General features: G+C 37.0%; 1 protein-coding gene across 6 annotated transcripts in view; it reads left to right on the top strand.

The window, feature by feature from the left end:
• Positions 1 to 12732, top strand: part of CDC14A (cell division cycle 14A) — a 207130-nt gene that overhangs the window by 34669 nt on the left and 159729 nt on the right. The gene's annotated exons all lie outside the window — the stretch shown is intronic.

Genomic DNA, 12732 nt, shown 5'->3' with positions numbered 1-12732 from the left:
CAGCCAAGTGGGATGGATGAGCTAGTAGTGATACAACAGGGACTTTACCTGTTGTGACAGAATTTGGATCATTCATTCAGTATTCATCTGTATTTTTGATTTACATGTTTTTTTTTTTCCTCTTAGACTCTTAACATACATGAGTAAAAGCATTACATGTAATCCTGGTTTTGGTAAATTTATTTCATCACATAGAGATATTTATCTTTGTCTTCCAGTGTTCAAAATGAGGATCTTAAATGTAACGTTTCAGTTTGGAAGGTCAAATACTACACAGCATGCGGTTAAAGATAACTGCGAAATTATAATGCTCAGGTGGCTTATTCTTTCTGCTAGTTACAGTGTAACTGGTGTGACGATGTACAGTACTTTGTACATGTTAGCTGTTTAGTGATCTTTTGATTTGATTGATTTTTATTGAACTTAGGGATAAAAGACTGTCTGTAGTGGAGAATTTCCTGTAAAATATGTTGTATATTTATGAATTCATAGATTTTTGTCATTGATCTGAAAATGCTAAATGGTCATGGAATGAATACCAAAGAGAGATTTTTATTTTAGTCAATAATCATATAACATAAGGTCTGTTGCAATCAACTGTTTAAAGAATTAATTTGTAAAGTATTATCTGACTTGAAAAGGTGTACGTAAATTCCTTTAACTAAACTGGTCTACATTTTTCAGAAAAGAAGCTACTGCCTATAGTTTAGAAAATAAAGTGGAAACTTTTGTAATCACCAGGGAAGCAAATAATATCCTAAAAAGGATTTAATATAAAAACATAAAGTGAACTTTTAGTGGATGATTAACAAGGAAAGGATAATCCATAAATAATTGAAGGCTATTACTTCCTTTTGAGGACCTAGGAATTTTTATTTATTTATTTTTTTTTGCTTTCTTGATTAGTCCTGTTAGTATGTAGTTGGTATGAATTGGGTATTACAATTAACAATTCAGGACCTGACCATTACTTGGAAGATCGAAGAGAAAAGAATCATTATTTCAAAAATAATTTTTTTGGTCTGACTCTGTCTTCTGCTTATATCAGTTACATAAAAGTAGATGGCTTGAGTAAGGCTATTTTTCTACCATATTTTACACCAAACTGTATAGGTAAGTGTATACATGGACTTGTTTTGATTTGTTTTCATTTACAAAGCTTTCTTTCAACATTATGCAAGTTTAATAGAATTCAGCAGTCCCTTGGTTCATTTCAGGGATCAGGTAATCTGATGGATGCCTGGAAGGATATTTTTTGCTTTAGTACTGCTAGTAGATACCCTGTTACTTGCTGAAGGAATGAATTTTCAAAACCCAGATGTTGATAAGTCATGCGTTATCTCAAAGCATCCGAGTAGAATCTCTACATTGGGAGAAATTACTTGACTACCAATTTGAAGCTGCAATTGCTTCAACCTTGTGTAATCTCAGTTTCTTTAGCTATAAGATAGGGATTATAGAGCTTTCACAGAGGGGTGGTTAGGAGTATATTGCAAAAGGCTTTGCAAATTTTAACGTCTTCTACAGAAGAAAGTTACTAATGGAACATTGATGACTTTGAATAGGAAATAACAATAACATTTCTTCAACCAAGGTTATGAACACCTTCCCAGTCTCCTGGCTGTCATTTCCATATGCAAAAGCTGTTTGATATAATTTTAGGGATCCAAATGACAATTTAGTCTAGCCAGTTCATTTTATGGGTGCAGAAAGGAAGGCCCAGGAGAAGCAGGTGACTTATCCAAGGCTACAAGGTAAAGTGGGGGCTAGATTTCAAGGCTTGTGACTTATTCATGCTCCTCTCCACCTTCATCACTGGAGGAGCCTCTGTGGTTTATAATCTTCATGCGCTCACCCACAGCACTGCCCCAGCTGACTTTGCCCTGAAAACATGTCCATAGTGGCCTTGAGGCTCCTCTGCTTCGTTTGCTCCAGTGACTGTTACTGCCACTCCAACCCAGGAACTCAGACTCCAGGCTTTCCTGCTTTAAATGTACCCTTCTCTTTGCATACCTCCCATATTCTGTCTCTCTCACCTTCGTGTAATCTCCAGGCCCTCAGGCTCCCTATTTTCTCAGTCCGTCGGATCCCTGTTGGTGTTTCTCGTCTGCAGCCTGTGTTCACCCATTTTGGTAAGACCTTTGGGCACCTTGCTTCCATGCCTTTTGTCTTGCTTGGCCTCACAGCTCCCACCCTTGGTGTCTTTCCCAGTGGATGATTTCATGCGCTAACTTACTGATTTACTCAAGATTGTGGTACTCCGGCCACTGCTGGCTGTGCACTTTACCCTGAACCACACCAGTTGCCCCACACAATGGCTTGTGACGTCCAGTCTGACTTGAATGTCCTTTTCCCCTGGTTTGATCACTCCTTGTTCTTTATGACCTTGTTCAGACACCGTGGCTTCTAGGAAGCATCTCCTTGTCCTTCTGAACAAGGTTGGAGGTGCCTCCCGTTTGGAGATCTTTATTATTGATGAATAATTCCCTGTTTACATTGCTCTCTTTCACTAGACTATACCCTCCTAGCAGATGGAGACATGTCATAGAATTCAGTGTCTCCAGTGCCCAGCACAGGGTCACCAGACACACAAACTTCTGTTGACCTTATCACGATCCCCTTGACTTACAGGTCCTCTTTTATCTTTTTGTCTCTGGAGGTTTCAGAATACTCTGCCCTCACTATTTTCATCCTCACTACGCTGATTTCTTAATCCTTGGCTGTCTCACTTTTGCTTTCCTTACCCTGCTGAAACTGCTCTAGAGACATCTTAAAGACCAGATATGATGGTATTTACTTGGTCCTCAAACCCTACTTCTCTGAATAATTTGGCACTATTTTTTTTTTTTTACAGTGAGAAAATTTTTTTATTTTTTAATTTTTATTTTATTTTTTATTTTTTTAATATATGAAATTTATTGTCAAATTGGTTTTCATACAACACCCAGTGCTCATCCCAGAAGATGCCTTCTTCAATACCCATCACCTACCCTCCCCTCCCTGCCACCCCCCATCAACCCTCAGTTTGTTCTCAATTTTTAAGAGTCTCTTATGCTTTGGCTCTCTCCCACTCTAACCTCTTTTTTTCTTTTTTCCCTTCCCTTCCCCCATGGGTTTCTGTTAAGTTTCTCCGGATCCACATAAGAGTGAAAACATATGGTATCTGTCTTTCTCTGTATGGCTTATTTCACTTAGCATCACACTCTCCACTTCCATCCACGTTGCTACAAAGGGCCATATTTCATTCTTTCTCATTAATTTGGCACTATTTTAACTGATAACAGCTTCTTAGACTACTGTTCATGTGTGGTTTCCTAGCTTTTTTAGGCAACATGTTATTTTCTACTTTGACAATTTTTATTTCTTCCAAAAAAGCTTTTATGATTTTTTTCTCTTTTATTTGACACCTTATATAGATAGGTAATATTTTGCAGTGCATTCTGTTCCAAACCTAAATTTTTAATTTTTATATTTTCAAAAGGTGTTTTTTTTCAAGTTGATGATTTGAGGCAGTGATTTATTGCTATTTTTTTTGTGTGTGTGTCAATATGCCCTCTATTCCCAGGGATCTTTACTATAATTATGTTGATTAGAATGGAAAATTATCCAGCAAACATGAACTTAGTTTCAAAAACCAAAGGCAGAAAACACCATCACCAACAAAAAACCTATTTTTAAAAAATTTAAACTATATTTTAAAAAGTGTAAGTACTAAGAGTTATGCAGTAATAGGTTGTAGTTTGCAATTTCTGGTCAGTAGTTACTGTAATGAGGGAGATAGTCCAAAAAAAAAGGAAGATTTGTTGAAATGAGAACAATTGGTAAAACTGTGTAAGTTGTTTAATGTAAAATGCCATCAGTGATTGATAGATTAGACCAGAACTTGCTAATTTGGTATTTCAAGAAATCCATAAGCCCCTGAAATTATATTTAAAATTTTGTGTGTATTTATATTTTCTTCTTAGAAGATTCTTAACTTTTTACAGATTTTTTTTAAATGTTTATTTTTGAGGGAGAGAGCGTGAATGGGGGAGGAACAGAGAGAGAGGGAGACACAGAATCCGAAGCAGGTTCTAGGCTCTGAGCTGTCAGCACAGAACCTGACGTGGCACTGGAACCCACAAACTGTGAGATCATGACCTGAGCTGAAGTTGGATGCTTAACCGACTGAACCACCCAGGCGCCCCTTAACAGATTCTTAAAGGGATTCTTGGCACAGACAATGGTAACAACACTGGGCTAGGATATACAGGCTTCTAAAAGGGAAGAGTGTTTTAACAAAAGTTAACATAGTGATATAAAAAAAAAAAAGTACCTTCTTTAAACTTGGTCATTTAAGAAAATCTTTCAATGACTGATACAATAATATGAAAGTTTAATAATCCTATGATTGAACCAGCTTTTCCTAAAATGGTCAATACAGTTTTAACTGCTGATTTCACTTTTCCTTTGAGAAAACTAAAACCTCAGTCTGTGAAAAAACTATCTAAGAGCATCACTGAAAAAAGGGGACATTTTCTAGGGCAGTGATTTTTTTTTTTTTTTAAATACTTGCTCTTATGAATCAACAGGATAATTATAGTAATCTTGAAAACTGTTTTTAAAAGCTTTAAAAGAATATTGACAGAAGTGTAATTTTAAATGTACAAAACATCCCACATAGGCCTTTCAGGTTAAAAGGAGAAGGGGGGGTGGGCCTGGTGAAATGGACAATTGTATTAAAGCATTGAGTACCTGGCAGATGGTGGGGGCTCTGGGAATGTCCTTGTTGCTGAATGAATCAGTGCAGTAATCCTATCCGGTAACCAGGCACCTGCCAGTGTATCAGGTAGTTTGTACACAAGAACTCTTTTGATATAATGATCAGACCACCCTCTTATAACTACAAATACATGTTGAGATTTCCTCATGAGGTTATATTCTGTTTCAGGTTCATGGGCTTTGGGGGGAAGAAAAACAAATTATTCTGGAGACAGTTCACATAGTTTAAAGAAGTATCAGGCGTTCTAAAGCAATGTTAATTCACATGGGAGTAGGCATACATAGAGTTTGCAAGGTACAGAGTCCTTCCTGATTCCTTCAGAAATCCTCAGGCAAGAACTTCTTTAATGGAGAATCCCCAAATGCCTTCCACCAAATCTTTATGAACAACTTTTCTCTAACATTTTGATTTCTACTCTGATCACATGTGCCATTTCATTAATGAAACATACTGGGTTTGAAATAAAATGGACCACACAGAGACACCTTTTTCTTTTTAAAGAAACTACTCAACCTATTTTGTTTTAGCTCTAAATGAAAACATAAACCATATTTTGTTTTGTACAGCCAAAGAAAATTTTCAAGAATATCCCTTTCCTGGGAAAGTTGGAGGTAAAACATGTAGAGGTCATGGCTGCTGACAGGAAGACCTGTTCATTTTATCGCTTTTGCAATGAGGTGACAACTGATTGCTTTGGAGACGCTGATTGCTGCAGCCATTGCTGGGCTAGCCTAGTCACCTGTAAGAGAATGATGCCTTGGTCACCACGGTCCCCATGCTATAATCTACTTAATCTGAGCGCCATCACTGGCAGAGCTTGCTTGTTTAGGGAAGTGCATGGGTTCTGTTTTTTTTTTTTTTTTTTTAATTAAAGAGCATATTGTCCAGGCCGCAGTAATGTCTTCCTGAGCTCCATCAGGCTGATTTACAGTTTAATTAAACATGGTGTTTTAACCAAATGATATGAAGATTTTACTTTTAAGCATGGCAAACAACTTTACTGGAAGGCTACTTAAAAAATCTGTTGTTCTGAATGATGCATTAGCTCTTGTTTTTGTTTTTTGCGTTTTGTGGGATTTTTTTTTTTTTTTTTTTTTTTTTTTTTGGCTTTGAGCTGAATTGCACTACCTTCGACCACCTCTTGTTTTGGAATGGTTGAGTAGTTTGTGGTCCCCTGCCCTAAACTGAACAAGTGCATGATTTGTTATGTCACTGCCATCCGAGCAGAGCCTGGGCTATTTGTGACTCGTGTAGCATGTCAACATTTTCTCTTTCTGAGTTGCTGTAACTGGTTTTTCTCCAGGAGTGAGCCCTCCAGAATGCATCGTTTCACATAGCTTTCCTTTCTGAGATAGAAAATGGCTGCCTAGGGTCAATACCCTCATCTTAATTTGTATTGTTCTCTCATAACAGTTGTCGTACTTCAGTTTATAAGTACTGTTAAATGTTTATATGCTAGATTGCATGCTTGTCATGATTTACATAGCAGTGGTAAAAGTCTGATTCTCAGGTAAGCAGTCCAGGTCTGGAAATTTCTATAGGTTCGGTTATATTAATTGATAGATATTCAATACTGTATTCTATCTTTTATCTAGTTTTTACCTTGCTACATGAAATACTTACTTTACCTGTGATTAAGATCATTCCATTGCTCCTAGCTATGCTGTGAATGCATCCCTCGGTAGTCCTTCTCTTTTGTTCCTAATAATCCTTGGCCAGTACCTCTCCCTTGGTTAGCATCAAATATTCATTCTACTGTGAGTGCTATGAGATTGGAGACTGAGGTTCTGCTCCCCTTGTTACCGTGTTGTTCAACACTGTGTTTGGCACACATCAGCTGCTCAGTCCATGCTGACAGAACCCACAGACTTCCTTCAGCCACAGTAACCCAGCATGCAGCTTCAGCAAACTGGTTGCCTAGGGGGCTGCATTCAGTTCAGTCATGCTTTCTTAGGCATGCATGCTCTTTAAAAACTTTGAATTCATGGTCAACATCTGTAATTTATGAAAATTTCCACTTAATTCTGAATTTTTGGCTTCTTTTATATATTAAAGTGTGTGATAGTGGGCTCAGTTTCCTACATGAGAGTAGGAGGTTGGAGCTAAGTCTGCTTGGGATAGGGCATGCTCTTCTGGTTTAACACCTGAGCCACTTCAAATTCTTGGCCCCAGAGAGCATCTGAACTTGGACCCTCTGGAAAAATGCCATTTAAGGCAGCTCAGTTACTGAATCATTAAAGGAACTTGCTCCTAAGGTGTTATCATCTGGAGTGCAAGAATTTACAAATTGTGATACAGTTTTCTGAGGAATCTGGGGCAATGTTCCCAATGTTTTTTATGACATGCTTTTAAAAGGCATTTAGCATGATTTGGAGTTCCTAAGAGAATTTAAATGTCTTTTGGGGCTACTCGACCAAATGGATAGTGTTTTAGGAGCCACATAAAACATTTCCTGGGGTGACAAGTCACATTTTTATGCAATAGCATAGTGGATTTTGGTGTGCCGTCCCTGGACTGTCAGCATCAACATTACTGAGGAACTTGTTAGAAATAAAATTCTTGGGCCCTGGTCAAAAACTCTAGGGTTGAGGCCCAGCAATCTATATTTTAATAAGCACTCTAGGTTACCCTGAGCCAGTCTGCTAACAGGATTAAATATAATAATAAAATATAATTTAGATTGATTTTTTTTATCTCTGAAAAGTTTTAGTGAGATTGATTAATTCAACCAATTCTGTTGACCTGAGAATTATTTAAATTTTGCACCATGAAACTTACTGTGACCTTATAAATTGAGATTTACCAAAACTATCAAACTCAGTGAGAGATTTCTGAATTTCTAACATCTACCATATTTGCTGAGAGAACTCAACTGTCTGTGATCTGACATAGGAGAAATATATTGGCCAAATGTGATAAACCAGGCCGTCTTTGGCTCCTGGCTTATGTTCTCTTGGTAAAAGAGAGACACAGAATATTCATTATACTTTGGCCTTGCCCACGATCTCTGGTTTGGGAGTCACTCTGTGTCTGGTCAAATTGGACCCCTCTGGCACTGTTGCTATGCTTTAGGAAACGACGGACTGTAGCAATAAATGTTAGCTCTTATTATAGAGGGCTGGCTGTGTCCACTTAAGAAAGCTTAGAACGATATATACTGCATATATACTGCAGTTGCTAGGTAGAAATCTGAAATAAATGTGGATAGGGGCTGCAGGTTATCATTTGTAATTGGTCATGTGCAAGAGCAGGCAACTAGGCCAGAGGTCTTAGTATTCCTTCTGTGACATCCTCAATCCCTTTGTATTTAAGGCTATATTCATTTGTTTTTCCAGTGTCTAGCATTAATTTGCTATTGTACACAGTGTTTTTGTAATCTCTGAGCTGCTCATGTAAAGCAAAAAGAATTTGTTAAGAGCAGATAGCTCACTGAAAGCCAGAGGTGATGGTCTAACTTTGCAAGGGCTCTCCTTGAAGGGCCTAGTCAGCATACCCGGCCACAGAGGAGTTGGGCCAGAGTAAGGAAGAAGCAGTTCTGGTTGGAGGTATTAAGTTCTCTTGGTATTGGGGTAGAGTCTGAGAAAATACCTACTGGGCTCATTCATAAAATGGAATCCTTTTATCTGCAGACTGTCCCTTTCTTCTTCTCCATGGTAAGTTCCTCCATGAAAGATCTTAAAAATGAGCCAAAGGTTTCTCTAAAGGTACTGGAATCATCAGTGTCTCTAATGGATAGTATCATTTCTTCTGGAGTGCTTTAGTATGTAGTAGGTTTTTTTTTTTTTTAAATTTTCTTATTTGTAAGTAAGCTCTACACTCAGCATGGGGCTTGAACTCACAACCCCCAGATCGAGAGTAGAATGCTCTACTGACTGAGCCATCTAGGCACCCTGTAGGTTATTTTTAAAATTTATTTTATTTTTTTAACAGAGGGACATGTTTAATATTTGAAAGTAGAAAATATTAGTTTATGTATATCAATCTAATCATACAAAGCATTAGCTAAACAATTGGCAAGATGTTTTGTTACCCTGAAACAAAATTTGTTTTGAGTAAACTCTATGGCTAGTGTGAGGCTTAACTTATGACCCCCAAGATCAAGAGTTGCATGCTCTACTGACTGAGCCAGCCAGGCACATCATCCTTGAAATTTTTCATTTCAGTACCAGGTTATCTGCTATGTTGAACAGCATTGCTGGTGTAAGACTGGGGCAGAGTGACCTAGAAGAGGGAGGCCTGGCCATGGCAAGGCAGAAAATTAGGAAAAGGCCAGTATGACATAAGATTTTTCTCTGTTATCATTTACTTTGAATTAGTTTTGTTTCCTTGAGTGAGAACTGAGCCTCAGTGATCTGACCTGGGAGATACTGGCCAAGCTTCACTAAGCAGATCATTTCTTGATTGTAATACTTTTGAGACTTTACTGAGAAAAATAATTGAATTCCAAAAACCTCTAAGCAAGGCAAATGCTAGGAGCTTTAAAAATTATCCTAAAAATTAGATGGAAACTATCGTTTAACTGATATAAAAAAGTTAGCTATTGTAATGTACAGCATGGTGATCATAGTTAATAATACTATATTATATATTTGAAAGTTGCTAAGAGAGCAGATCTTTTTTTTTTTTTTTTTAGATAACAGTGTAAACATAATTTATTTTCTCTGCAATTACCCGCATTTTTTTTTAATATATGAAATTTATTGTCAAATTGGTTTCCATACAACACCCAGTGCTCATCCCAAAAGGTGTCCTCCTCAATACCCATCACCCAGCCTCCCCTCCCTCTCACCCCCCATCAACCCTCAGTTTGTTCTCAGTTTTTAACAGTCTCTTATGCTTTGGCTCTCTCCCACTCTAACCTCTTTTTTTTTTTTTTTTCCTTCCCCTCCCCTATGGGTTTCTGTTAAGTTTCTCAAGATCCACATAAGAGTGAAACCATATGGTATCTGTCTTTCTCTGTATGGCTTATTTCACTTAGCATCACACTCTCCAGTTCCATCCATGTTGCTACAAAAGGCCATATTTCATTCTTTCTCATTGCCACGTAGTATTCCATTGTGTATATAAACCACAATTTCTTTATCCATTCATCAGTTGATGGACATTTAGGCTCTAAGAGAGCAGATCTTAAAGGTTCTTATCATAAGAAAAAAGATTTTGTAATTGTGTATGGTGATGGATGTTAAAAAATTATGTTTCCATCCTATAGGCAGCTTCTAGTAGGAGATATTTAAAAATAGTTAAAATTTGTAGGTATATTTTATGAAGAATATTCTTTATCTGATGTAATTTCTGTAAGCTTTTAAAGTTTAAAAAATTCTTCTGAAGTCTGTAAAATTTTAATTTGTATTATATTTACTTTAATGCATTTTTAAGTTTACAGTGAAAAAAAAGTTTCCTTCAGAATTTCATCCTGTAGCTTCATGGTTGCTGTTGGAGGGTTCAGGGAGGTCTCTGCATCCCAAATACTTTAGAATAAGAAAGAAAAAACAAAAACCAAACAAAAGCAAAAAGTTTGAAAGCAACCAAAAAAACTGTTGGTGATGGAAGCACACCATTATGAGTTTGTCCCTTTTGGCAAGTGGATTTGTAAAATAAATTTAATTCCACATTATTAAATGATAGCAATTGTTTGCTGTGAAATCTAAATTCTTAGTGGAAAAAGGCATCAGAACACATAATCCAGACTTCAGGATCAGTTGTGGATATTTTTCTTCCCCATGAGTGTTTTAGGGAACCACTAAATGTAATTAGTTAGGGGCTGGGAACGAGAAGAGCTGAGTCCCTTAGGCTCAGCCTGACTCATGTTTACGGGGGCCTGGCCTGTTTAAGGCAGTGTTTAGGTGTTTGGGATTAGACACCATAAAATATGCTTATATCTTAAGGGCTTTGACTCTCCGTTGGGTAAATCAAGCCTAACTTATTGATGGAGAACAATAGGTGGCAAAAACAAAGCAAAAGACAGACTTGCAACAAGCAAATAATAAAATAACAAAAGGAAATGTCCAGCAGACAGTTTTCTCAAATTGAGAAAGCAAGGAGACAAGTGTCAGCACCATTGATAGTGACCTTGAAGTCTTTAGATAACCTCAGTGTTTTGACTGAACTGAATTAATAAAATGTACTTTTTAAAGCTTTATTTCATAGGGATAATTTACTAAGCCTGTCTGGAAATAAGGACCTTGGTAATGAGACCCACTTTGAGGCAAACACTTTTCAAAGTTCAATTAAAAAATTTTTCTTAATGTTTATTTTTGAGAGGGAGAGAGAGAGAGAGCAAGCAGAGGAGGGGCAGAGAGAGGGAGACATGGAATCTGAAACAGGCTCCAGGTCTGAGCTGTCAGCACAGAGCCCGATGATGGGCTTGAACTCACGAACCGCGAGATCATGACCTGAGCCAAAGTTGGACGCTTAACTAACTGACTGAGCCACCCAGATGCTCCTCAAAGTTCAATTTAGAAGAGCAGTGCCATTTTCAGAACATGTGATTCTGGGTTAGGAAGGAAGTGCCTGACCTGGGATGGTGAGGGTTTCCAGGCTCATTGCTGGGATACATATAGCTGCATTTTCTGTGGTTACATTAAAAAAGCCAGAATGTTGCAATTTCATGTACAATGGACTTCAGAATTTGAAGAGTTTCTTAACTTACAGAAAACAGCAGGGTGAATGAATGAAGAAAGGTACGTAGTTAAGGTCTCTTACATTTCTAAAGGGGCTGTAAAAGCAGGTATTCTGTGGGTTGTAGTCAATGTGTAAGGTATAGAACACTGCTTTTACAGTCAGTTTGAATTTGTAGACAAATATTAAAACGTACCCATGTATCTGTGTTTTGAAAGCCATTTGTCAAAATACTGTGACTGTTTTGAAATATGAAGAAATTGAGCAGATTTCATTTAGTTGCGTCAGTGTTCTCATTGTTTTATGTTTGAGTTTGCTTAATACTTTGATTTCATTTTAACACATCTTTTATTTGCACACTTCTTGTCATGTTTAGCATGTATGCAACATACTAAGTTGCTTATTTTGGATTTAGCTGAATCCTTGAGCATGTAGCATATTGCATGGCATATAGCAGGTGCCTTAATAAAACTGTTTGAATCCATGAATTTAACATATGGTTATTGCATTAAGATGTTTGCTGATGTGACCCTTTTGATGGTTTACCTTTTCCCACTAGCCATTTATTTTCAGATAATTAAAAAGGGATTTTTATAGGACATTCTAGAAAGAAAATATTAGTATTGATGTTCTAGTTAATATAGGCACTTGAAAATTTTAGAAGAAAATAGACTGATTGATACATTTAAAAATAAAATGTCTAATATGAAAAGTAAAGATAACTTTTCTGGAACTGGGTATGGTATGTAGAGAAAGAAAAAGGATGAGCAAATACTCACCTGTAAAAAAAGAACTTACCATTTGTGGCAACATGGATGGACCTAGAGGGTGCTAAGTAAAATAAGTCACACAGAGAAAGACAAATACCATATGATTTCACTTATATGTGGCATCTAAAAAGCAAAACAAATGAACAAATAGCAACAACAAGAAAAAAACCCAGAAACAGATTTACAAATACAGAGAATGAATTGGTATTTGCCAGAGAGGACGGGGGTGGAAGGATGGGTGAAATGAATGGAGGGGATAATGAGGTACAGACTTCCAGTTATAAAATAAGTAAGTCATGGAGATGAAAACTGCAGCAGAGGAAATACAGTCAATACTAGTGTAATAATGTTGTGTGGTGACACATGGTGACTGGACTTATCATGGTAAACATTGTGTAATCTATAGTACTGTTGAATCACCATGTTGTACACCTGAAACTAATATAACATTGTATCTCCACTATACTAACAAAAATTAAAAAAGAAAAAAAGGATGACTAGACTTTGTATATAAGATTTAGAGTAAATCTTCCAAAATGGTCCCCATTAATAAAGATGCCAATAATTTAATTATTTCTCACA

The sequence above is a fragment of the Prionailurus viverrinus genome, chromosome C1, assembly GCF_022837055.1.
Source record: "Prionailurus viverrinus isolate Anna chromosome C1, UM_Priviv_1.0, whole genome shotgun sequence".
NCBI lineage: Eukaryota > Metazoa > Chordata > Mammalia > Carnivora > Felidae > Prionailurus > Prionailurus viverrinus.
Note: the sequence above shows the minus strand (reverse complement) of the source record. Positions and strands in the feature narration are given on the sequence as shown.